The 27,662-nt window shown below is 41.8% G+C and overlaps 1 long non-coding RNA gene across 3 annotated transcripts in view; it reads right to left on the bottom strand.

The window, feature by feature from the left end:
- LOC143694758 (uncharacterized) overlaps window positions 1–27,662 on the bottom strand; it is a 121,014-nt gene that overhangs the window by 14,031 nt on the left and 79,321 nt on the right. Inside the window, exons 4-7 of one of the 3 annotated variants that reach the window (XR_013183420.1) lie at window positions 21,408–27,229; window positions 21,032–21,073; window positions 5,814–5,861; window positions 4,249–4,492 (exon numbers count right to left, since the gene is read on the bottom strand). This is a non-coding gene — a long non-coding RNA (uncharacterized LOC143694758). Of the gene's footprint in view, window positions 1–4,248; window positions 4,493–5,813; window positions 5,862–16,666; window positions 16,955–21,031; window positions 27,230–27,662 lie in introns of those variants that run through there. The other 2 variants (XR_013183421.1, XR_013183422.1) reach the window with 2 other exon arrangements.

The following is a 27,662-nucleotide window of genomic DNA, read 5'->3' as shown; positions in this document are numbered from 1 at the left end:
TTGATTTGAGTTCCATCTTTAAACCAAGGAGTAGAATGATGACATTCAAAGTGCTCAATAAGACTATAAAAATACCATTTAGATGTGTAAATAATGGTCCTGTGAAGTGTAAATGAGCACTTGGGCAGTCAGATGCTCCATATCTCTCCGGGATGGCATGTGGTCAAGGAGAGAGAGCCATTATCTCCTCCAACAACTCACACTGTAATTAATTTATTTGTTCCTGCATGCACTTGTACTGGTGATGCTTTTTACAAGCTTTTATAGAACTACAGAAAAAAAAAAAATCCTCTGGAAATTACTCCTGATTAGGAGTCATTTTTGGGACAGAACTTGCCCCCTCCACCCCAAATACATCAAACAAATAGAGGCAAACCTTAGGAGAGGGGCTCAGCAGAATATAGACATCAGTGAGGACTCCTGTCAGGTTCAACAACCAGAAGGCCCTGAAAGCATTTGCATTGCAAAAAACAATTTTCCAGAACCAATCCTGTAAACACTGTACACACTAAAATGTGCCATTCCTCTGGTGGCTGAGGCATTCATGTTTAATTTAAAATTTAAAATCTAAAATTTAAAATTTAAAATCCAAAACTCTACAGTCTAAATCATTATATCCTGAAGGAGCTAGAAAATGTAATAAAGCATTGCTTTGGGATTTTCATGGGTTGCTCACATCCGTGTAAAATGAACATACAGATCCCATTGCCAGCACAGAGTGATTCCCACGGGGCAATTGCTGTCTGATCCATGCTGTGGTCACCTGGGACCTCTGTCCTTTGGGACATGGGCAGTGTTTGAATGGTGGCAGGGTGTCACCCACTCAGCTCCCACCTGGGAAGCCACCAAGGCCACGGGGACTGTCCCTGTGAGCTGACAAGGCACTGACAGGGCCTGGGAAGTCATCAGGGATGGGACTGGGGATGCTGAAGGGGAAACTGGACAAGTCCATGGAATGGAAATCACTGAGGGTTGTTAAGTCATGGAAAGCACACCTGAGGCTGAGAGCGGTCAGAAATGGGGAGAGTCAGAGTGGGGGAATTGTCTGTGCCTGCTCTGCTCCTGCTCTGTGCCTTGGGATGCCACCAGAGAGAGGGGGCTGAGGTAGCCACACCTTCACTGGGATCACTTCCCTCACATTTTTATTTAACTGAACCTATGGAAACTGCCACTGTTGAAGTCTGCATGATTGGTATGGCTCCTCTGGGCAGAAAGCCCCTCTTCTGTATTTGACACCTGAATAATGCTTGAACAAATAAGTAAATAGGCACAGATTTTATTTGTAATGCCTGAAGTTGCAGTTTTATGGGAGCTGTTTTTCAAGAGCCAAGAGAGATAAAAAATATTTGAAAATATTTGATAGAAAATACAAGTTAGCCTGTTCAAGGAAAACAGGACTGAGCTTTGCCTATTGTGCTCTCTGAGAGGTTTCATATTTCTCCTTCTTCGACCCCTGAAGAGATTCAACCATTTGCCTGTTCAGAGCCAGGACAATAAAAAAATGGGTTTGTGGTAATGCAGTCACTGGAGATTCCTGCATATTCAGAGGATAAACCAGGTGAAACCCCACACAGTGAGCCCAAAGCCAAGGCATGGTGTGAAATGCTCCTGCTCCCACCTTCAGAGGGGCACAGCTCAGGTGGGCTGGCTCTGCAGCCCTGGGGTGCCACAGGCTGAGCTGAAGGGCTGATTTTAACCTCTGAGCTCCCCCATAACGTCAGAAAATAAGGAATTGCTTATTCCTATTATGCAGAAGATACTTTCACCACAAACACAAGAGCAGATAAGAGAAGATCAAAGTTAATTCTTCACTCAGGAGGGGAGCTAATAAATTAAAACTCTAGATAACACCAAGAAAATGTTGGCTCTAGGAAAATCTAATACGTAGGCCAACTGCTCAACAATGCCAAAATTAAATGCAAATATTTAAAGACAATATCATCTGGAAATTACAGGGACAGAGATTAACCAGTAACTTAAGAGAGACAATTTTTTTACCATCAGAGGAGGGAAAGCCTTTATTTTATTGATCAGAGCTATAAAATGTGGATGTTGTGCACACATGCCTGCCATCTGCAGAGCCTGGCAGCCCCATTGCCACATTATGAATGATAAGAAAGTAACACAGTGGCAGCAGTGGCTCGTGGTGTGCTCCACCAGGCAGGTGGTGTTTACACACAGACGCATTTTTGGAGTGAGCACTTGAGGTCAAAATCATCAGGGGAGTTCTTTGAGCAGAGCAACAAACAGCACTAAAATAAACATGAGCTCACTGTAGCCCTTCCTGCCTCAGCTGCTGTGTTTATGGCAGGTTCCCAAAAGGAGCAGGTCCCCTTTGTAGTCCTGCAATGCACCTGCCACCTTTGCAGAGCAAACTCACACCTCTGTTTTCACTCTGGTGATCTGAGTGCCCTCCCTGTGCTCACAGCCTGGCAAGTCCAAGAAAGCACCCAGGTTTACCCCTTGGTGTTATTTTTATGGATTGCATCATGGAGATGCAGCCTACATAGAAGGTGGAAAAAACACACCTTGTATGAGCAAAAATGGTGCCTATTTAAAGGACAAAATGAAGTGGCAGAGCAGCATACACTGAACAATTCATAGATGCTACCACCAGAATGTTAAAAAATAGGTTTCATGTCTAGCCTTGGCTTTCAGCCATAGTTACACACCAAAATGTGCCTTTCACCGTGATCTAAAGGCAGACAATCACCACAAAGATCAATTAGGACACACGGAGTTTGGTGAGATCAGCTCTGCAGTGTTACAACTGCATTTAAATATGTGGACAACCTGTGGAGTGGAAACAAATCACAGCAGCCCAGCCTGAGTGAGAGGTCTCTGACTCTCAATGTGTGATTTAATGCTGGTTTTGAAGAATAATTTGCAGTGAGATGAAAGGCTGGTCTCACATCCATTAATAACAATCAGAATGTCATCATTCTAATACCAAAATATTTTGTGAGAGTATTTTCTTCTGTTTGGTTCTGTGTTGGGCTACAAGGAAAAAAACATGTATTACCAGTTTCAGTGAAGGCAGAAGGCATTCTTGGCTCTTACATCTTCTGAAATGCATCCATCTTCCCAATTAACTATTTAATTTTATTGTGGATTTGGAAGCCTTGAACTCAGCCCTGTGCTGCTTCACTCTGCGAGTTGTGTTTACAAAGCTCTCTGACCAAAGGTGCCCTGTAGAAAAGATTTATTTGGGGAAACTACTTCTTGTTTGTGAGTCTGGAAGAAAAGTGAAAACCTAAAATGTCAAACTTTCATCGTTACTTTTGAATTGAGTGCAAATATTTGACTCAGCAGAATATAAGCATCAGTAAGGAAATAGCTTATCTGCTCAAAATACTCTTAAAAATACAATGGCAAGAACATGCTGGGTATTTTAAGATACTTATAAAAAATAAGTGCATGGGAAAGATGTACTGTAAATGATAAGGCAGATGTTTATACAATCTTTTTACAGAGTCCAGAGCAGAATTCTGTGTCACTGATGGCTCCTTTTGGTAAACACATTCAATTGCTCAGTATCAGGGAGCCTTTACTAATTTTCTCTTTGCAGGCAGCAGAGATAAGAAAAGTGCACTGCCAGCTTTTTTAGTGCTGCTAGAGCCTTGAAGCTGCTTTTTAACACAGCTGGTACAGAGGTGGAACAGAGTCTCATATTTCTGTCTAATAATAGCTATCATTCGTAGGGAGCTCTACTCCCAAGGCACTTTTCTACTTCTCATATACACTTATTTACATGCAGATACACATAAAAATAGATTAAAAAAAAAGAATTTATGTGTGTAAAAAGAGACCACTGAAGGCAGAGTGCTCAGAATCTCCTTCAGCAGAATTTCTGCTGTGCCTCGGGACAGAGCGTGCCGTGCTCTGCCTCGGGGATTTATTTCGACTTGCATGGCAATCCACTGTGAAATTATGATTTTTCAGTGCTGAGTGGCTGTTGCTGGCAGGAAATGAGGCCTGTGAATGCTAATGATACACGATTGGAGCCCACCATTGGATCTTTGCAGAGGAGGGCTCAGAGCTGTGCGCCAGCAGCGCTCGCCTCCTTCCCCACTCTGCACCACAGGGGTTGGAGAAAGTCCCAGTGTCTGCTCAGGATTAACTCGGAGATTTTTGGGACAGAACTTGCCCCCTCCACCCCAAATACATCAAACAAATACAGGCAAAACTTAGGAGATGGGCTCAGTATTGATTTTTTGAGGTTTGGATTCAAGGCACTTGAGACTGTAGTTTATGTTTGGACTTAGGTGTTTATTATTTCTTATCAGTAAAACAGTTTTACAACTATGAGTTTGGTAGCTTTTCATTAGTAAGGTACAAAATGGTTCACTATCTCTTGTTGCAAGGTCTTTTAAGAGTAAAAAAATCTAATTAAGGAATGATACTTAGATCATTATCCTTTTTAACTTAATAATTGTTCTCTTGAAGCCTGCAATGTGGACTTTTCTGTCTTATTACAAAGCATCACCCAAACCTATGAAGAAGAAGGAAGAAGAAGGTAAAGAAGAACACCTCATCTCTGCCTTAAAACTTCTATTTTGCTTCATATTTATTTCTATGTTTTAAAACCTTAAACTTTAAGTTTTCTACTTTGTGATATTACACACTTCTAACTAACTACACACCCATAATCCAGTGCTATCGATTAATTTTGAAATTCTTCCCCACAGTCTCAGGTCAGTGGCAGTGTTCTCTTGAGGGTCTGTGCCTTTAAGCACAGAAAGTTTGAAATTCTCAGCACCCAGGGTTCCAGCAGCTCAGCACTAAATAAAGTTGAGTAAAGGGGATCTAATCATTCTTGCTCCACTCCAGCCAGAAAATCTGCCACAATATCCAGAGACCCCAGACCATTGAGGTCCAGCCTGAAAAGGGATGGTTGCTGGATCCAGGACACCAAATCTTTCTAGTTTTCCTCCCTTATCTGCAGGCAAAGTGATGCCAACAGATTACAAAATACACCAGGAGAACTGGTGAGAAAATTGGCATTATAATAGGAAGGCCTTGCCCTTAGATGCCAAGGACAACAAATAAAATCTAATATCTGGATTTTTTTTCTTCTTGAAAACAATAGGGCTCAATGATTTTCTTTCTAGTTTTTGGTATTTCACTGGAGTTTTGGGAAATTTAATATCTACATGACAGCAGAATGTGAAGGGCACATTTCTCTGTCCATCAGGGATAGGAGGCAGCTATCTCTGAGTTAAGTGACATAAAATTTATGACCACAGTGCTCATAATTTTTAAAAATATCACTGGTTCTGACTTGAAGTATTCTGGATCACTCTGTGAAAACTCCATGTTTCCTTGTCTGATACTGATTTTAATTGCAGATAAGTGGCATTAGGTTGTTTACATAGCCTGTTTGTCTGAGGATGGGAGATTGATGATATCTATTAGATGATTTATTTCCCAGCTGTTTAAAGTGTGCGGGGTTTGAAAGTTAATTTGAAAAGAAGTGGAATGGAAGTAACAAGAAACCCAGTTTAAAATGCTGTTCAGTGGTTAAATCCACAGTGAACCAATCTAAACCATAGTTTTACAAGGCTCCTTCTCACCATTTCCACCCAAACCTTAGAACACAAATCTTATCCTTTTATTGGTAAATGACACTTTTTGAAGCACAGTCATTTAACTTCGAATTGCCATGCTTATTTGTGAAGTTAAGAGTACTAAGGGAAGTTTAAGCCCCATATAATTGAAAACATCAAATTATATATCCATGAAAATGGGATTTAGAATGGAAATAGCAGCTGATGCTTGACTGAAACAGATATGTTGGAGTAACAGTTGTGTACCTGATTTTCAATTCTTCAGATGACTCATTTATGCAGCAGTTACCAGTCCTGTAATTTTGAAAAAAAGTAAAGGTCAAACATCTTATTTGCAAATCCATGTTCCTTGGTTATTGTGTATATATCTCAATTCAGATTTACATGTAAGTAATAAACCTGGAAATATTTTAAGCTGATTAAATGAAAGTGGACTTCGTATTACAACATGCTAAAACCCACCTACAGAATAAATAACAAGCCCCTGAAGGAAATTTAAATAGAAAGTGATTAATACCTTAAACTGATGAATAACACAGTTTTATAAGAGGTGTGCTAATGAATCAGACACCTCTGCTTGCAGTCAGTCCATGTGGGTGGGCCCTGCAGCTGGAACACCCTGAGCTGGGGTCTCTGTGTGGGTGGAAAGGTCCCAACACACCCACATGTGGCTGCAGAGCTGGGACTGACCCCTCAGCACCCTGCAGTCCTTCACATCCTCCTTGGAAAACGCCAGAGAAGGCCAAATTCCATTGACCTCAGTGTTTGTGAAGAGTTCCTGCCAAATTCCAGGCAAATCTATAAAGAATAAACATGATTTTAGTCAGATTCTGAGTCACTTCACTAGCAGAACCAAGCAGTAATTACGAGTCACAGCTATTTTCTTAATTTGAGCACATTTTTATCTACCAGCTGTTTGGTTTGTTCCTTCTTTTAATTGCACATCTCAGCAAGGGGAACGTTGGGAAAGATGAAAGGGTCAAAACAAGGATCTTGGAGGATAAACTGTTGTCTTTAAAAGCAATCCCTACTGGAAGAAAATATGATGATTGAGAGGCCAGCGGTGCTAGGGTAAGCACAAGATAAGTCACAAGCTATTTGAAGTAATGTTTCCTTTGATCTGCCAGGCCTTTCCATACATAAGGAAATTCAGTGGGGTGCTAAAGGCTCTGCTAATCTTCCTAATGATATGCTGAGGATGCTTAAGGCTGAGGTTAAAGAGGAGAGGCCTTTCAGTGCAGCTTGATTTGTGAACTTTTGAAATACAGGACTAGCTTTCCTCTCAAAGATATTTGCAAAGCAGCTGCTCACGTTAAAAAAAATGTGTGGGCAACTGTGTGGATGAGCTCAGGGCAGAAAAGTTAAAGGGAGAAGCTTTAGATGAGCTTTGCCTTCAGCAGTGCTGCCCTGGACAGTGATATCGTGGGGTTCCCACAGGGCTTTAGGAACAAAGTGTGTTAAGGACAAGGGTGGCTTGAAATCCTTGAGGAAAGCAGGCAACCAGAGGGCTGGGTTGGTCAAAATCTTTGATAATTAATATCTGTCAGGCTGGTGGGCACAGCACAAATGTGCTTGGGAGGACTCGAGGTCCTCATTGAAACATCTGATTTTTAGGTCAATCTTTAACACTGCCATGGCATTCAAAGTCAGGCATGAGAGCAGAATCAACCTTTGACTAAAGAGCCTGAAAGTAAAATGGGGAGCCTCCATTTGTCAAGAAACTTCAAGAATCATTCACGGGGCGTAAAAAAAGAATGTGATAGAGAGAAACGTGCAATGCATATTGGCACCACTGGGCTCTGAGTGGTTTGATTTGGCCTGGTTCACACTCCTTGTGTGCCCTGAACACAGCAAACAGAGCACATCTGTACCCTCCAATCCATCTGAGGCTCAGAAAGTCAGACCTCTCCCTGATAGTGTGACTGGTTAGCTTCAGAGTGTGCCCAAACTGCACACTGAGTCCGGCAGTCACAGCAGCTTTCCTCCCAAAAAGAGGAGATCATCACTTGCATGGCAGCACAGCCAGGTGTCCCCAGCAGCCCAAAGGATGACTCAGGGGTCTATGAAGTGTCACAGACCCTCACACGTGCAAGGTGAGGCTGTTGTCACACGAGTACAGATGAGACCTGGCTCCACAGCTGCCTGGATGTGCAATCCTGGGATGCTTTCACGCCAGGATGGCACCAGAGGTGGCCACAGCACTGATGGAAGGACCACAGAAAGGGGTGGAACGAGGGAAGTGGAATGGGACATGGCTGGTGGCCTCAAAGCAGAGCCAGAATGAGCCAGGTCATTGTCAGGAAGCACTGGAACCTCGGGGCTGAGGAGCAGCAGGGTCCAGCAGGAGGGCTGGGCTCAGGTCCCAGCAGCCAGAGCCAGCTCCCCTCTTCAGACAAGATGCCTGGGGCAGCTCACTCACTCCCAGCCTTTCTCCAAGCAGGTTTTCCTAATCAGTCAATTAAAAAGCCCAGTAAGGAGCTTGTGGCAGTAAATAGAAAAGCACCTTCCCCTCCTGGTAGCACCTGCAGCCAGTCTGGGCTGTCTGGGACAGCCAAACTCCCTCTGAGGAGCATTAACATCCCTAAACACAGGCTAAAGTCTAATTTTCAGATACTCTCAGTTGTCCAAGGGTTGTTTGGCTGTCCCATGCAGAGTGAAATACCTTTCACATGAGAAATCTCCCAGCACACATTTCAGTGGGCTTAGAGCACATCTGTGTAAGGGTTGGCTCACCTCAACCAAAGGAAAAAGAATTACTCCTTACTCTGCAGGTAAGAACTTTATTGGTGGTCTAAGGGCAATGATTTAAATACAAGTTTTGAAGCACTGCTCTGGAATTTAGCTGTCTTGGGTTTGCTATTGCCATTATTTATTTGGTCTTGTCTTATTTGGGGACCGGAGTCACTGCATTCCTGAGGAAAGTGCCAGCGTTTTCACTTGGAATGGCAGAGTGACATTCAACTGCCCTCAACTGGCCTGGTCTTATATCTGATTGCACATGAAAGGAAGCCTTTTGAGTGCTGTAAAAATGGATAAGTTTAGAGTAAATCTACCTGGAACTGACAGGCAGGGAATCCTATGAAGCCAAATAGGCTTAGGGCTGAGATAGAAACCAGTCCTAATGCTGTTAAGGCTCAGTTTCTGTGCAGAAGCAGGGGTGGAGGTGCTTAGAAAACTTCACTGGCAGGAACCAAATACCTAGAAAAATTAGACCATTGGAAGCATTTCTTTGACTTTGAGGGGCCAGACTTTAGATGTGGAAATCAGTACTTGTCTGCTGATAAATGCAGCTATGTGACACTTGAAAAATTCAGATTCATGGTTTATTCCACCAACATTTTGAGTATGGAATATTCCAAATAGATGCTTGGGAGTTTTAGCAAAAATAGAAAAAATATTAATGTTTCTTATTCATTGGTTAGAAGAGTTTTTTCCTAATGAATAAACCTCTGTCTATAATCAGTAAAAAGACATCTCTAAAAACCATAGAATGAGCTGGTGAAGGGCAAATATCCTTCCCTTTTGAGCCACCATGACTGGTGGCTTTACTTTCTCCAGCTGTAGTCTACCGGATGAAACAGAGGAGATCAAGTCCAGTTAGAACCCCAAAAACATTAAAAAAAATACACAAACCCCAGTTTTTACCCAGGGCACACACTTGTGGCCTCACACTGAGCAGGTTTCCAAGGGCCAGCTCCATGTAAACGCTCACAGAGGCTGAGCAGGGCAGCCAAGTCAAAAGGTGAGATCATGGAAACCACCAACCATTTATGGCCTCACCTCAGGGACCTCTCAGCTACATGGGGCTGCCACTTAAAAGCTGCCACAGGCTTTAAAGCTTCCCCTGGTTTTGAGGCTTCCTGCAAAGCCAGAATTGCCTCAGCCCTGACCCTGCCAAGCAGCCTGGTGCATCACCCACTCCACTGAGTCCCCAAAGGTCCCCAATCCCCACCTTCCCCCAGGAGGGAAACTTTCCCAGGTGATGTCTAGAACACTGTTATACATGATAAAAAAGCATGGGGGCTGCCACTGCTTTTCAAAAATTAGTCAGAGAGAAAAAAAAATAAATTCAGATTTTTTTTAAAATAGATCATTAGAGCTTTTCTGTTCATGCTAGATGGGACCAAGACCAAATCTCCTCATTCTAAGTCGTGACCAACACCCTGCAAATCCTCTCAGCTCTGGGTTGCTGCTCTCCTCACAACAGTCTGATGATCAATGCCATGGCTTTTGCTGGCTCACAATTCCTCTGATGAGCATGTGGAGGGCCTCTTTCTCAGAGACAGGAGCTCATCACCACTCAGAAATATTTGGAAATGTTTATTTGTGTGGATGTGCAGGAGTACAGAGATAAGTGTGTGGGCTCGTGTTTGTGTATTTAACTACGCAGAAATAAACGTTCTGGATGGAAGCTGATAATGGTCAAATAAAAGCAAGCACTGAAATGATTGCTAAAATAATCAAAAGTCCTTTTTTTGTCCTCACAAAACAGCTTCTAGCTGATGCTGGTAAATGCTAATGTTAAAATCTGTAACTAGTGCATGGAAAGTTATGCTAGATCCCTAACTTCTGGATAAGACAAAGAATGTTAATTGGGCCAAATCTTCTTGTTATTTATATGGAGAAAAAAAGTAGTTGAATTTAAAGAGGCACAGGTTTCAGCCAGAGAGAAAACAACAAGGAAAGGAGCAGAGCTGGAACAACACCCAGGTTATGTTCACTCTCATAATGTATCGTGGGAGGTAACAACCATGGCCTGCACATGCTGAAAATTGAAGAAATCAGAAAAATTCAGGATTTTGTGCTTAAGATGATATGTGGTTGGATGGGAGGATGGAGTGCCAGGACACTGCTGGCATCTAGCTCCAGATGAGGATCTGAATCACCCTGGCCAGGCCTCAGCTTTTTGAGTTTCATGGAAACCAAAATGAGCCAGGCAGAGCCTCATGGAAACCAACCTTGCTTGGACTCCTTCCCAAGTCAGCTCATGAACAGAAATGTTTCTCTGGAAAGTACCTAACAGTGCATTTAGTGTGGAGACACACTTTCAAAAGCCTCCAGAGAACAGAGTTTCTGCAGAAGGAGTCCAGTCCCTTGAAACCTCTCTATGCCCAGTAATCTTAAACATCCAAATTCCCACAAGACTGACCCCTTATTGATAGCAAAGATAAAGGGGCTGTTTTCTGAGCCTCTCAGCATTTCATTAAGGCCTGAACTGCAGAGGAGGCCAGAACAGGAAAGAAAATCCAGTGGGTGAATATTTAATTCTATGGAAGGCAATGGCCAGTCCTGGGTCGGGTTTTGTGGGGGAAAGATTTCTCCCTGTGGTTTTAGATATGCAAAAACACATGGCATGAATGACATTAGAAATTACTTCACTGGGCTCTGGTGACAGCAAGAGCAATCTGATGTAATTTTGAGAAGAACCACATTTGAATGATTCCTATCTTCAAGTAATATAGCTTTTCCACAGTGGCTGTTGCTCTCTGATTATTTGCTCTTACTTAGTTCCTTGTGTTTCTGTGGTAGTTGCTTTGGCTGTTTCTAAGTGCTGTGCATTTTTATGCTCACAAGCAGTGCAGTGAAGTGTTCATTTGCACTGGGAAGTTTTGGGGAGTGTGCAAATCTAAGCTGTGTCATTTGGGACAACAGCTGTGCAACAATTGTGTTGAGTGTGGACCCCATTTTTGCTTGAGCTCCTTCCATCTGACATTCCCTGCTGACACATTTAGGGGTTTTTCTTGCTGCAGAGCACCCAGTATGTGCCATACCTGCTTGAATTCTGGGACTTTGGGGTCACATGATAAAACACTCCCATCTCTCCACTCCATCCATCTGGTTTTTTCCCAAGCTAGAGCTGTTTTCCATCCCTGGGTCAGTGGGTGGAGGCCATGGCTGAGCCCTGTGAGCCCAACAGCTGTTGCACAAAAGGCAGTGATGCCAAAGGCATCCTTCTTGTAGGAGGGGAGCACAGATGGGGAGACCCTTCCTGAGGCCAAGGGATGCACTTCCCAAGACAAACAGCAGCCAGAGTTGTGCATTGGCTTGATGCCATGAACATGGCCAAAACAAGGGGGCTGCAGTTATAAAGGAAAATGGCACTTCCCAAGGGAGCAGATGGATGGAAATGTGACTGTGAAAAAGCCCTGGAATTGATGGAAGGCTCTAAAGGCAGGTGATGGAAAGGGGAGGTTGTATGCACATGGCAGCTGGCAGGGGAAAGCTGAGTTCCCTTTGGGGTTCTGTTAAGTTACAGATGTGGCAAGAATTAAAAAAAAATAAATAAAATTGCAGAAACCACCCTAAGAGCATTGTGAGGTGTGGGCAGGGCTGTGTCTGCCACAGAAATAAAGGCAGTGTCTGGACACCTTGGAGGGGCAGCTGTTATGGGCATGACAGGAGGTGTGGAAAGGATCTTTGGTTTGAGACACAGGCTGACTGCTCTCAAAGCGTGTGAAGCTGAATCAGTTCCTCTTTTGATATAAGGGCCCTCCTAAGTGACACCAAGTCTTGTTGGTGGCTTAGCCAAGGCAGGAGCTCCTTCCACCCTAGGGCAGGCCAGGGCATCTCCAGCCCCAGCCAAACCCAGGGGCTGCAGGATCAGCCAAAAAATGGGAACGAACCATTGACACGACCCACAATAAGCCTGACACACGACCCACTGGGGAGCAGGGGAGATGGAGGGAGATGCACAGCATGGTTACCTCTCTGTGCCTCTCTCCTTGCCCAAAACCCCTTTAGCTGAAAGCAGGATGGCCAAAGGCAAGGATGGGATTGCTCTGGAAGCCCTGCATGGCCTGAGTCTTGGGCTGTCCATGACCAGTCCTGGGCAGGTCAGTGCTGCCCTAAAAACCTCTGGTACAAACAGCAGGTGTGGCAGTGTGGGACAGCAAACTTTGGGTTTAGTTGCCTTGGGTGACATTTGGCCGTATTTAAATATTTTAAGGGATGATGGTTGGGTGCTCCTCACCACTGTAATTTGTATTTCTGCTGGTCAGACATGAGCCTGAGTGTCCCAGCATTGCATGTCAGAGAGGGGCAAGCATAAATACAGAGATGGAAATTTCCCAAACACGTTTGTCACCAGGTCAGATAAGTGGAGAGAAGCTTGATCCAGTTACTAATTAATAGCAGACATAGCAGACTTTAAAAGTAGGAAAAATCATCTTGTTTGTTGTAATTCATTGTTATAAAATGAGACTATTTTCTGCTGAATTTATGAGGGAAATCCTCAAACCCCTGTTTATTTTTTAGTGCCAGATGAGTCAGTTTTGTTATCCTTAGCAATAATTGGTGATATAATGAAAAATTTGGTATGATTTACACAAAAGAGTTTATGTCTTCATTGTAAATAAACACTGGTTTATTTTGTGCCATTAAGCTGAATCAAGCAATATGTGGTTTAAGATGCAGTTTACAAGCTAGTGAAAATCAGAAATTATAAATAGCATGACAATCTTTTTGGAAAGGATGTAAGTCATCATGCTCCCAGGACATAAGATAACCTCTAATTAATGGGGGCTAGTAAGAATTCTTTCCTGTCAGCAAGTTATTTCATAATTGCCTTCTGTAAGGCTTCCTGTCCTTTCCTCTGAAGCAGCTGCTGCAGGAACAGGATGATAAAATCAATAAATCCCTGACCCACTCCTATACCTCTGTGAATGTCTTTTTTGATGGGAACTTTCATCCACCCAAGACCCAGGTTCAGTTTGCTTTGTTTGCAAGGCAAAAACTGCTGAATGCTGAGGCAGAAGAAATGACTTGTTCCCTTTAGTGATGTCTCCACTTGTGACAGGAAAAACAAAGCCTAAATCCTTCAACTCATGTGCTGGCATGTAGGAAGGAAGGTAATTTTTGTCAATAACTCCAGCTGGAGAAGCAGCTGGTAGCATTGTTAACGTGGACCCACAGTACAAATATCCATCTAACAGAGGGAGAGAAAAGCTTAGTTCTTGAGAGGTTGTCTGGCTAAAAGAAATCCCACCCCAACCATCCTCTGAGCTTTGGAGCCCTGTTTAGGCCTTCCACTTTGCCCTGATCCTCAACTCTGCTGTTTATCATTTCCTCCTAATATTTCCACCTGTCTTCACCAAAACTACTTTTGGATTAAGCCTTATTTTTGCTGTGCAATAGGTAGGCCTCCAAAATCACCTGATGGTTGCAGTCACTGGGTTCTAAGATAAATGCAGGAAATGGCTCTCTGGAAGTGCCTTTGCCCTTTTTCAGTCATATAAAGCAGCTGAGGGATTGGCATAGGCTGAGGCAGGCTTAGTTTAACATTAAACTAATTGAAAGTTGCTGCAATGAATCACATCTAATGTGTCATTGGAAAGGAGGTTTCTTGATCTTTAGATAATGGTGCAGTCTGAGATAATATATATCCACTTTTTAAAAGGTAGGAAGTAGGCTGGGGAAGGGAATGTCTCCAATGAGTGATAAAACTGCAGATGCACACACCTGGTTTGGGAAGTCTTCCTGCAGGCCAGGGTCTGAGCAATTAAAGGAAGCCCTAACTGGACATTAATCAGCTTTTAGGTTTTTCTCCTCTAGGCAATCCAACAACAGGACACTTTCTTGAGGTGAATTTGCAATTCCCTCCTTCTCCCATCAGTGTCAAAGCTTGAATTATATTCTCTTTTTATTAATTTTTTTTCTCTTGTTTGGACATGGACCAGGAAAAATGAATCTATCCATGCTTCAGATCCCCGTGACTTCTAGAGGTTGTACTGATCATCACCTACGAGCTGTGAATAAAGCCTTCAAACCTTATTTAAACATCACAGCACTAATCATGGTTTCCTTAAGTAAAATGCTCTCAAACTATAATTACCCATAAGATTATACATTGGCAGTTACACAAGAAATTGTGTTACAGGGCTGTACCAGGGGGCTGAGCTCACCCCTCTGTCTCAGTCAGTCAGATCTGCTGAGAAGGACAAATGCAGCAGGCAGAGTTAGCAGTGGAAAACCACCCCTGTGCCCTGCCCAGCCCCAGCATGAGCAGAAAACTGATTTAATATTCAGCATGCACTATTCAGTTTACAGCACTGCTCCCAATTCTCAGCTGGTGCAAACAGATGTTGATCTGCTGAATATTGATTTCCATCAGTTCAGGTTTCAGTTCCCAGTGCAGAGATCTCCTCCCTTTGTGTTTAATGTGAAGTGCACTGTTAAGCACCACCAAAAAGAGAAGCAGCTCTAATGCATGTTTTGGGGTTTTCTTAAAAGGAAATGGGATTTTGGAGGGCAGTTCTGATAGAACAGACACTCTTGTCCTTATGAGTGCTCACTGCTCACTCCATCCCCTTATAGCATGAAACACACAAATTAAACAGGACTGGAAATTTGGGAAAGTTCAGACTTTAGAGTAGATTCAGGGTTGGGGCTGGAACAGATATTTTCCTATCATCCTCTGTAAACCCACACTCCTTTCCCAAGCACCATCAGGTAGTTTCTTTTAATCAGAAATACATGAGCAGCATAAAACCTCTTATTCCTGCTTGTTTGAATTGAGTTTTGCTATTTGCCCTTACAATCTCTTGGTTTGGCTGCATGACATGGATTTCCAGCTAAAACAATTTCCTCACCAATTACTTCCACAGGCAACAATTCCAAGCAATTAAGAGAATTAAGGAAGTGTTTTCATACTGCTAAGGAATACATCTGTGAAGAGCTTTTAAAGGATGCAGAGTGAGATGCTAAAATTCACTTTGCTTTTCCTTAGATATTAGCAGGGGAAATGATCAGAAAAATCCAGTCAATGTTTGATGTAAGACAGCTACCAGAACTGCAAATGCTTTTAAATTGGAGACTACCTGCTTTCTTCCACAAAACTGCTTTGTGGGGTTGTTTTTTTCTCTGTTAAATAACCCACTTTTTCTCCTCTGTGAGGATGAAAAACATGATCTATTCCATGCATGCTCCTGCTGGATTGCCTGGTGATGCTGCAGTGGCACTGCAGGGTTTGTCTCCAGCCCTGCCTGCACACAGCTCTGCAGAGCACATCCCCTCATTTCTCTGGGCAGAATTCAGGAATAAAATGCCATTTTCTGAGGGGTTGGTTGGAGTTAAAGCAGATTTTGCACATGCATGGAACAGGGGTGGAAAAGCACATGGCATTTTTTGTGGGAATGAGGCACAGGAAGGCACCAGAGCTGTAAGGATCTGTAATTTGCACACACCACCCAATTCTGGTGCAAGGGGTGACTCAATTTAAGTGCAAATTAGTAATTTTGAGGAGGGATCCTTAAAAATTACTAAAGCATTTCATGATTGTGAGGAAGACTTTAATTTAGGGGACAATTCCCACACTCCCACCTGAAAGCATTACCATTTTCTGTCCACCCGTGCCCCTCCTGTCCTTTTTACTAAGTTGTGGATTCCAAACATCACTTTTGGCTATTGTTTCACAAAGCCTTTTTCCCTAAAAGAGTTTCTCTGTCCCTAAAAGAGTTCTTGTGACATCCTGATTTTCATGGATTATTTCGGAGGGGTTAAAAAGAGCAGTGAAAAACTCAGGATCTCGCAGACATTGCCATGCCCTCTCTTGCATCCATTTAAAGCAAATATTTCTCTTCCTTGGGATCCTGAAAATGTGTACATTTGACTTCTAAACACAATAGGTGCAATGTTGGAAGCAGTTTTACACAGGTGTGACTCCTTGGGTTTTGATGGAGATTCTACATATTCATTGGCAGGGGAAGTGAATAAATACTCTGGGGCTTTGAAGACAGAGCTACAACAGGAACTGACAGACAGCAAGTCTTCTTTTTGAAAGTGAAGCACAGGAATGAATTTAAAATGTGTTTTCATATGTATACATACAGACATGGGGGAAAAAAAATCACAGAGAGGAAGAGAGAATCTTTTGTTTTGAAGTCAAAATTCCCTTTACAACCGTGACTGACAATAGCCATCACTTTTGTAAATATTTTAGGAAATCTTGGCACCTGAGTGCATAAAATCTCTCAGAAATCACTGAGGTGCCTTCATTCTCCTCCCTGTTCCCTCTTCCCCAGAGATTTTCACAAACATTGAGAAAATTAATGTCCAAATATGAACAAAATGAGAATAAACTCATCATTGAACAGGACTAAAAGAAAAGGAAATAGCTGATTTAATTAGGTTTTTGGTGATGATTCAGACCAACATAAATCTCAATGAAAGGACAAAAATAATTACAGGTAATTAATGCCAAAGTATCCAAAGCTAAGGAATTTAGTTAGCCTAGAGCACTGTACATAACACACCCAGTTCTTCTTTCTGAAGATAACACAGTGCATCCACTAATTTAGGTTATGGAGTTTCTTTTACACTTGTAATTATTTTTAATTCTGACACTTCTTTGGCCAGGAGGGAAACAGTGCTGGTAGCATAACGAAGCCAACCTAAAACACAGAAGTTTTTTGTTTTGTTTTTCCTGGAGCTAAAATGGCATGAGTCAAAAACCAAATCAAATCCATCATTCTGCCACTGGATAGATCAGTATAAAATCTGTGAGATGCAAACAGAGCTGGATTCCATATTTTTTCTGTCTCTGGTTGAGGCTCAGTGGTGTTTCTCAGTTATGGTTTTGTTTTTAATGTAGCAAAAAAGCTTCAGTGACCTTTTTTTTTTATATCAGTATTATGGTCAAATTGAAGCTCTGATTTCAAAGATGCAATTTTTATGAATATCTATTTCATGCACAAACCTTCCAGATTAGTTTAAAAGACAAATATTGGAAAGAAAAATAGAATATTTTGCCATTGATAAGAGCTGCAGGACCACCATCTGGATGGACTAGACTGAGAGTATGGGTTTAAATGATGGATTTTTGTAGTTCAGAAAGAAAAGCATTTTTCCTTGGGTAAGATCCCACTCTATGTATTTTCCTTTCTTTGGATTGTAGGAAAGTTAATGTCCATAGGTAGGTTTCCCCCTCACCACTTAGGGGGTTTCATAAACCTTATTTTACAGGAAAAAAAATATTAGAGTATGGATTAGCTCTTAAATTTCCATATCAGATAACCTACATTTATGCAGGTAGAAAGCAACAAATTTTCAGAGTTTTAAACCACAACTGGAAAAAGTGAGCACAAAATCTGGGGCATGTTCATTAAAGAAATAAATTCATGACCAGAGCTGGTGCTTTCTTATTATTTTCTTTGTCCCTTTCTGTGGTATTTCTCTTCTTGAAAGAAGAATCTTGATGGAACTCCTCCTAATTCAGCTGTGTTTCGGACATGTGTCCTTAGTTATCCACCTAGTGAAATTGTGCATTTTAGTGAAATCAAATCTGATCTAGAGAAATGGTGTTAGGAAAACATCTATGTCTTACCATGAAATGAAAACAGCAGCAGTGAGCCTGTGGGGATATTCAACCTCAGAGGAGCAAAATGAGCCCTGTCAGTGATGAAGGGGAGATCCCACTTGGTTGTGAATCAACTCAAAGGGGAAGTTTGGGACAGGAACTAAAAAGCCAGCCTATGTTTTTGAGGAGTGCTGATTGTGGAATTGTTGCTTTTGTACTCCACAAAAGGCATGGAAAGGTTCTGCTCCCTGAAGCAGCGGGGCTGGGTGTCCCAGGAATGTGAGTGACAGGTGGCACAGACAGCAAATTGCCTAAAACAAGGAAACAGGGCCATGGTTTTACAATCTGAACCCAAGCCCGGGTTTGGTTGGTGTGGCTGGCAGGGCTGGGGCCACCAGGCAGGGCCAGCCTGAGGCCCAGGCAGGTGTGCTCCTCTGCTCCCATCCTCACACAGCCCCAGGGGATGTGGAGCAGGGCTCTCTGAAGGGTGAGGGGCCTTCCACAGGACCTTGCATGGAGTGGGAGCTCTGCCATTGCCCCCCAGAACTGCTTCTTGCTGTGGGCTGCAGCTGTGCATGGGACACTGCAGCCCCAGGGCTCCTGCAGCACCTTCTGCAGCTCCTGTATCCAGGCTTTGGCCCTTCAAAAAACCTCCTTTTCTCACCTCTGCCCCAAAAGTCCTGGCAGAGCTCTCTCCTGTTCCCCACTGACAGCAAGAGCAGTGGGTGCAGAGCTTTCAGCCCCCAGTCCCTCCTGATGGCACCAAGACTGCTGTAACTCATCTGTGACAGCACCAGGGTTCCTGAGAGGGAAACAAACCACCCAAGAGTGGGTGAATTTGATATTTATTCCTGGAGCAAGTGATGCCCATGCTTGGGCAGCTCTGAGGAAATATTTTCCATGCTGAAAATCTCCAAAGGGAGTCAGGAGCACGAGTGCCATTGGCAACCCACAGAATGAGCCCTGGCACAGAACAACTAAAGGCCACCAAAAATCAGAATATTCAGTGCACAGGGGCACAACAGGAAAAGCTCTCTGTGGCCAGGCATTCAGCAAGTTCCCAGCTCTGCAATATGGCCAAAATTCACTGTGTTTCTGGGACAGGTGGTGGAGGTTTGTTCCCAAACCCCAGCAAAGGGAAACCCTACGTGAACATCCTCGTACCCCATTCTTTCACACCAGAAGCTGTGTAATTAAGCATATCCATTAAGGGGGCCACAAAATATGAAGTAATGAACTCCATCTCTCTGGAGACTAGTGCTTCACAGGGTAAAATTAATGGGATTGTGAAAGCAGCCATTGCCTGAGAGGAGCAGCCATTTTATGGATCTTTTATTATTTAGGAAAGCAGCTCCAAATCTTTCCCTTCAACTTGTGGAAGAGTTGACTTCTGTTTTGAGAGGGACTCCTGTTTTGACCATCTAAAAGTCAATGCCCACTTTTAAAATTTAGTCTTCACTTTAGAAAATGGCAGTTAAATAAAGATGTTCCCCTCCCTTTGTTATGAATATGATTTTTAAAGCCTTCCTGCATCAGAATTTAGGCACAAACTGAGCAAAATACAAAACCGCAGAACATGCAAATAAATCAATTATTCCCATGTTATATATCTTCAGAATATGATCCAAAAGTAATTCTGGGTGTAGTTTTCAAACTTCAGCATTGCATAAACTAAATACCCTGCAGCACAATTGGACTGACATGAATTACAAAGTAAAATAAATACACATTGGGATGTGTCTTTTGTTCCTGTTATTTTACTTTTCCTTTTGCCCTTCAAAAGTTGTATTAGAGCCCATACTACTTGATAACTAAAAATCAGAAATGTCATTTAGAAGAGGGAAGTAATTTAATTTTGTACTGTAGATTTCTAACATGCACCTATGGAAATGTTCTTGCCTATCCCAGTGATTTCCCTCCCCTCAAATATTTAAGCAAGGGTAGGGCATGCCTGAAAGATGCATGTAAGAGCTGTTTTAATAAAAGAATTTAACCTCTGACTTTTACAAGCAGAGATTTGATTTCTAGATATGAGTTCTTTGCCTGCTTTTCAGTAAATTTTTCTTTACAGTCATTTGGAAAACTGTACCCAAGTCTTTATTGTGCACGACACTTGGAGTTCTTTTTTATTGACTTCGGCTGCTTCTTGCCAAAGTCAAAAGGTTGGAAGCAAGGCCACTGGCATGGGAAGAAATGTGTAAAGAACATAAAAACTCCTTCAGCTGGAAATACGAGAATTGAAATGAAATAAAAGAAATGAAGCAGAATGAAATGAACTTTTCCCTTTTCGTGGTCGTGTTTACTTCCCAGGCAGTAATGACAGACCCAAACGAAGCTCTCTGCCGTTGGAAGGTGCAGGGATTTCTGTGCATCCAGCACTTTTCTTGGCTAGCAGGGTCTTGGGATTCAGCCACATATCCTGGATGTGAACAGGAGGGAGATCTTTATCTCAGCACCCCTCACTTCTCAACCTTTTTCTCCACTTTTAATTCCTCACAGTTGTTTCGGTTCCCTTCAAGGCCTTCCACCTCAGTTTCCCCCTTTTTGTTCTCCCTTTTTCCTTTTTTCTGAATTCATGTTGGCTGTCTGAAGGTTTGAATTATTTGAGGATTTATTGTAAGATTATTTCTGTGTTAGCCTACTTTTAAATGACTGATTTAACTTATATATAGGAAAATACAAGTTCACATCCCCTCAGTTCTATCCAAGCAGGAAAACACAAAACTTTACAGAGATTTTGTTTTACCAGCTCTCATTCTTTCCTCATGTCGGAGATGAGAAGAGGGATCTGATGACTTCTTAGCAATGCCAAAAATCTCAGCTTTTGTTTGCTCAGTTTTTCTCAGTGTGGCCTCAGGTTTGCAAATGCACCAAACCACAAACCCACAGTTCAGTTTGCAAAGGCCAGAGCACAGGATTTAACATTGATAGACAAACAAATATTTTATGTATTTCTACTATATCATTACTTGGCTTAGGAAGTAAAAAAAAAAAAAAATACCAGCAGCTTTCTAGGCAAAATTAGACAAAAGTGACAAGTGTCACCTGTGTTCATAGTGAAATCAAACCAGACTATGAGTTTCATATTGTTCTAAAAGAAAACCAAAATAATCTGTATCTGACTCATTGAAAGAATTGAATTGACACAAAGTCTTGCTGTTGCAGAACTCACCCATGATATTCATCACCTTGGAATATATTCAGGCTGGCAAACCTGGAAAGGGACAACATAAGCAGAATTACAGAGTTTTATTTTCCTGTTATTACTCTTTGTGTCTTGGAGATCTTTCTGATTTATAAAAATGCCTGTACATTCTTACAAATAAGTGTACCTGGACCAATTACTCAAGGCAAAGCTGCATTGATAAGTTTGTTATTTATATTTGTTATTTATATTTATTATTTATATGATTATTTTTAATGTACAGGTTGGTGAGAAATCAGCTCCCTCAAATACCTCTGCACTAAACTATCCAGTCTAGCCACACCCTAACAGAACAAATATGAAGAGTATAAAATAAATTATAAAAGCAATTTTTGACACTGACCATGTCTCTCCTGCAGAATGGCATTTCTTTGGGCCAGCAATTCAGGGGCAGTTTCTGTTCCTCCTCCCCTCACACATACATTTCTTGGGGGGAGCAGGAAAAGCAGAAACAGCTGCTGTGAAGCTGGAGAGGATATGGATGGCACTCAGAAATTTAGAATGATGTTATTCCCTTCACAGGCTGTGCAAGGTGCTGTTCAACCTGGTGAATCCTTGAAGGCAAGGCTCAATCCTCTTCCCATGCTGCATAAGGTAAGAAAAATAATAAGACAATGAGGACAAAAAAAACCCCCAAGAAACAGTGAGAAAAGACAAAACCCAGTGGGACAAAATCTAAGAGGTTTTCTGTCCAACAGAAGCCTTTTCCATGCTGTTGTGAGGGATTTTATGCTTCAAGAAATGTGGATTTGTCTGCACTGGCTTCTGCTGTGCTGTATCATGGGGTGACTGTGGTTGCTCATCCAGGAGTAAATCCTTGACTAGAGAGGTTTAAAAAGTAATGTAAAACTTTATGCAACAATAAATAAGACTGCAAGGTTGAAACCTAAAACTTTTAGAGACAAGAGAGATCAGAACTCTCTCAGTCATTTTGGAGTGGTAAACCTAAAAATAACACCTCACAAAGGGCTGCTCTGTTTTCTTTTTTTCTTTTTTTTTTCCCCCCCCTTAGAATGAAAACATTCCATTTAAAATTAACTTGTTTTGACTGAGCAATACAAAGGTAAAACATGAAAACAAAATAGTCAGCGTTTGGCAGTGGTGTTTCCAGCTGAAACCCCTGTAAATATTGCCCAGGCTGGATTTGGGAAGCAGGCTTGGGGAGGTTTGTCCCTCCTGCTCAGCTCAGCTCAGCTCCCACAGCAGTGGTGGCTGCTGGAAAAACAAACTGGATTTTGCTGTGCACAGGCACCCAGCCAAACTGCACCTGGAAAAGGAAAAGAACATTTTAAAAGGGAAATTCATGCAATCCACAAGCACAGGGCCCTGCGAGCAGCACCACCAGAGATCAGGTGGTAAAATGTGTGTAGGGAAAAAGCAGAGTGAGCAGTAATATCATTATTTAAGTACAGTGAGGAGCTTCATCCCACAAGGTCCAGAGTGCCATAAAATATGATTAACATTAATAGAGTTAAAGAGAATTTGTGTCTTTCAAGACAAAAATTCATGCTCTTACAACCATAGCCTTAGGATTTTGATGGGAAAATGAAAGACTGGAAGTAGAATGACTTATGTGAAGATTCCTTTGTTCGAGTCAGTGACATCTAATAGCCCAAGGAAGAATGAAAACTGCATTTTAATGAGAAATAATTTATCATATTAGACAGGGGGAAAGAGAAAATAAACCTTCTTTAAAAAAAAAAAAAAGAACCATGGAAATTAAAATACATAAATTGAAAAGTATGTGATTTCCTGGGAGAAAAACAAACTGTGTTTGGGTTTTTTGCTTGCTTGGGTGTTATGATTTTTTAAAAGAGGAGTAATTGTATCATTTTGCATTTTAATACTGGTTAGTTCTCCATGTCCCAAGCAAATGGTTGGAATTCTGCACAGAAAACACAACTGAAATGGAAGGGTTCATTCTTACAGAGATGTAGTTGTGTGTAGGGTATTTTTTGCTCAAAGAGTGATAAAAAGCAAACTGAATATGCAATGAATAAATGAAAGTGAAGAAAGGTCTTTTGTACTCTTGATTTATCTTTACATTAAATGTTTTTTTTTTTTTTCCAAGAAGCGGATGTAGCATCAGTTACAGCTCTATCTGAATATTCTCACATTTTTGTAGAGGAGCCAAAGAATATACAGTTTATAGAAATCTCCAGAACTGCTTCAGGTGAGATGACAGATACAGCTACAACTTCCTACCCTGAGCTCCCCCTCTGCCTGACAGCCAAAGCAAGCAACACAAAATGGGAAACAAATCAAAACAAAACAAAGCAACAGATGGATTCACAGCTGCACTTTGTATTCAGGAAGGTAGAATGACAAGAAATGCTGGCCAGTCTGTGCTGAAACTCCCGCAGCATTAAAGGGAAACTCAGTTTCACTGCATCAAGCGCGACCGAGGCTTTCATTCTGTAACAGAAATACTTATTATAACTGCAAAAAAACAATCTAAAAAAAATGTATTTCTTTAAAATGGCTTCACACTGAAAGGTTTAAATTAGATATTGGGAAGAAATTTCCCCCTATGAGGGTGGGCAGGCCCTGGCACAGGTGCCCAGAGCAGCTGGGGCTGCCCCTGGATCCCTGGCAGTGCCCAAGGTTGGATGGAGCTTGGAGCAGCCTGGGACACTGGAAGGTTCTTTAATCCCTTCCACCTCAGCCATTCTGTGATCCTGTGACACTGGACTTCAAAACATGATTTTTAGGGAACTGGGTTAAATTTTCTTACACAAATATTTATCCAGAGATGGAATCCAAAGCTCCTCTCTCCCTGCTGAGTGTTTCTTTGCCTGTAGCAATTTTTGGGGATTTTTCCAGGTCTGAATGTGGAATCTACAAACATCAGAGTTTATGTTGTACTCAGGACAGGGTTACTCAATTCAGGACACTTCAGTGCATAAAAAGAAATACTGCTTCCTAATTTTAGCATGGAATCCTGGTGTAGGTGGGAATATCTTGGTTGACTTCATAAGGTTTTGGAAGAAATTGTTAGAAAAGTATGGGATGGCAGTGAGGAATGAGCCTACAGAATCCTTGACCTGCAGCACATATAGGTTGAAGGGTTTTGCTAAACCAAATAACAATTTTAATTTAATCTCCACTAGAAAAATAGGAAAAATGAAATGCATGCCATATGGTGAAAATATGTTAAGCTTCAAAGAAGTAGGAATCATTAAGTACAACTATGAAAAGGGGTTTTTAGGTTTGAATGGTATGCCAGTTTCAGTATAATAAAATATACATATATAATCCTATTAAAGCCTCATTTGAAAAAAAATAAAAGGATTCCTTTGAATAATGCAAAATCTTAGGTCACATTTTTTTGCCTGCATATTTATTTTCATTTTAACCAAGGCTGCTATAGTGGGAGAACTTGGTGAGACTTTCAGGGCACATCCACTGTTTCAATTTTTTTACACAGGTAACATCAACATGAACTAGGCTTTGAAGACAAAGAAATGAGAACTGAAACCCATATACTCATAAATAGTGAGCCACTCCATAACCAAAAGGAATATTAAAACCAAAGCTGCACCAAGGACTCCCCTATCTTTTCCCCAACTGCACAGTGTAGAAATTGAGGCAATAAAAAGGAAAACCTGAGCCTCCCACTGCCTTTCCAGCTCCACTGTTCTCACTGAGAATCCAGATCAAGGAGCCCTGTGAATAATTCTGGTAAAAATACTGCAAGGGGCTTGCCAAAATACAGTCCCACACACTAAACACCGACATTCCAACACTCACAGTCCCCTCCCTAAAATCCCCCACCAGAAAAGGGCAGATAGGCACAGGAATGCTCATGGAAACCTAAAGGACAAGGAAAATGGTGTGAGAAGGGTCACAGCTTGTGGGAACTCAGCACATCGTTCCCGATGTCCAGAGATGCCAGGAGAACCCTTGGGGGTCTCAGAAATCCTGGAATGTTGCCAAGAGTGCTTGGTGGCTTGATTTTGATCCATCCACAGAAGTGACAGCAGTTTGAGGACATGAGAATCACTTTAGAGTGAAGGGTGTAAAAGGGACACATTTAGAGGGTGAAATATAAACTTTAAGGTTTTTGGTATAGGGGGGTTATGGAGACAAGATGGAGGGATCAGGGCGTGTCTCGTCCTTCTTCTTTCTTCTTCTTGTCCTCCATCTCCTGTGGTGATGTTGGCACTTGGGGATTGGTTTATGGTGAAGGTGCACTTGCCAACATGGGTGAAAAGTATTGGAAAATAAAGGTAAATATTGTGTACGTAGATTTTAGTATAAAAAGACATGACCGCCCCGTGGGTGGTCAGAGTGCCCTTGGCTGCCTTGCAGGTCAGACCTCTGTTGGGCAGACAGAAAATTTTGTAGATAAGAAACAATAAACAATCTGAAGACCGAAAAGCTGAAGAGTCCAGACTCGTCCTTTGAAACACGGGGCACCCAAGAACCACCCTGCCCGTGTCGGGGCACAGACAGACAGACAGACCCGACAACAGCTGGTGGCAGAGAGGAGCTGCAGCCCTCTGCAACTCTTGGAGTGGTTTCTTACAAGGTCCCTTTGAGTGCAGGACCTTTTTAGAATTGTTTGGGGTTTTTTTCTCCCCCAATACTAAATATCACAAGCAAAGCACTCACTGTTCTTGATGATTCCTGTTATTTATCCTCATGAGGTGAAGCAGGGACACCTCAAACAGAACAAATTGCTGTGATACAGCTGACCAACACACAGAAATATCAGCTCTGTCCCAAGCATTTTACAGGGTAATTTCTCATTTTCATTGGAAGATCAGAGATCCACCTCCACATTAACCTCCAGGGCTTCATTTCCCAAGCTGCTGGAAGTGTTACTGAACAGCAAAGCTTCCTCCTCCTTCTGGAGCTTCAGCCCATAATAAACATGAGAAATATACTTCAAGATAAAGCAGTGTTTCTTCCTTTTTGTTTTTATCTGCTCTGTCAGTGATTCCATCACTAAGGCCACATTTCTGACACCGCTTTTCCTCAGGTTTGGGTTTGGGATGATTTAAGAGGTTTGCAGTTTTACCCAGTTTCTAGAAGATTCTCTTTGAGCACATTTGGTGCTCTTTAGATTCAAGTGACTGCAGAAGTGCAAAATGTTATCATTTATTTATTTATCACTGCTGTTAAATAACAAGGTTGACAGATAGAAAATCCTCCAGGAAAGAGCATCTGTGCTTCTCTCCCTCAGCATGCACCAAACAAAGAGCTGCACTGTTTGTCCCAGCAGCACAAAAAAGCCAAGTTCCTGAAAGTTCAGTCAAAATTTTGGCTTTCCAAATTTTCAAAAGTGTCTCTCAAATATTGATTTGGGTGGTTTACTTCCCACAGGATGTGCTGTTTATTTGTATAAGTGCACTCAGAGAGCTTGTGTGCATGTTGCTGTTTTAGGGGTGGCTTTTGCTTGGATTTTTTTTTTATTTTTTACCTTTTTGCTGTTTGACGACACCTGCTTTCATGCACAACCATTTTCTTTGATCCATTTGGAGCTGAGCATTTTGCACAGGGAAAAATGGTTTTGGCTGTGTATGATATTCTGCATGACATTTTAAACAGAGAGGGGAAAGACTGAACATCCACAGGTGATGGAGGTATCTAGAAGATAAACGTAATCAGGAACTATCAGATAAAATGAAATATTAGCTGGGTGCTGCAACCAACCTCCCATGTGATTCATAACATTCAGTTTTCTTGTTCTAAAAAACCTTACAAATTCCCCATAGACAGTGTGCAGGATTGTGTTTTACACAGTGCTGAAAAAAGCTCCCTTTTTTTACACTGTCCTTTGTGATTAATAACATTAAACTGTATTCATCCAGGAATACTTCACCTCCAATAGCCATAATTGGAAAATCCATGGAAAAAAATGTCACCATTGTCCTGCATACAGAAATGTCAGCCAGCAGCCAAAATTGCCCTGAACAACAGCTTCCCACAAGGGTTAAAGGAGCTATAAAAAGCACTGCTCAGACCTTCTGACACCCTATTAATTAGCTCCTTCTGTGGATGTGTTGTATGAACTTTGTAGGGTCATACAATAAATAAGAATAAAATCTCAAGACTTGCAGTTTGCCAGCTCGTTGTGATTTACCCACTGGAAAAGCAGAATATCAGTGGAGCCTGTTTTTTGGGGAAGTGCCTGCTCCAGTTCCCATTTTGCTTCACTGGCTGTTTAGGATAAGAAAAGAACACTATGAGTTTCTAGATAAAGTATGTAAACTACTGATCTGAATACACAAAACAATCTCTTAGGGAATTAGCAGATTAGAGGGGGTAAAAAATAGCAAAAATTAACCTTAGCAGCCAAAAATTAATGGCAATTAGTGTTAAAGACTAAATAAAGCTAAGGAGAAGGAAATGTGCTGACACTCTGGACTACTGCTGATATTTCCCACACACTCCACTGCTGATGGGAAACTCCTGCATTTGCTTATAAATTCACTCTCTATAGCCTAAATAATACAGAGAGCAAGCTCTGAAATGCATTGCTTCTATGAGGATCACAGCAGCTAAAAAAGCCCCAAATATGACTCAATTTTAAATTCATTTTACAAAGGCTGTGAATTATTTGACTTTCTTTTCTCTTTTCTTTTCTTTTCTT

Source organism: Agelaius phoeniceus, chromosome 9, assembly GCF_051311805.1.
Source record: "Agelaius phoeniceus isolate bAgePho1 chromosome 9, bAgePho1.hap1, whole genome shotgun sequence".
Classification (NCBI taxonomy): Eukaryota; Metazoa; Chordata; class Aves; order Passeriformes; family Icteridae; genus Agelaius; species Agelaius phoeniceus.
This window is presented reverse-complemented; position numbering and strand designations above follow the sequence as displayed.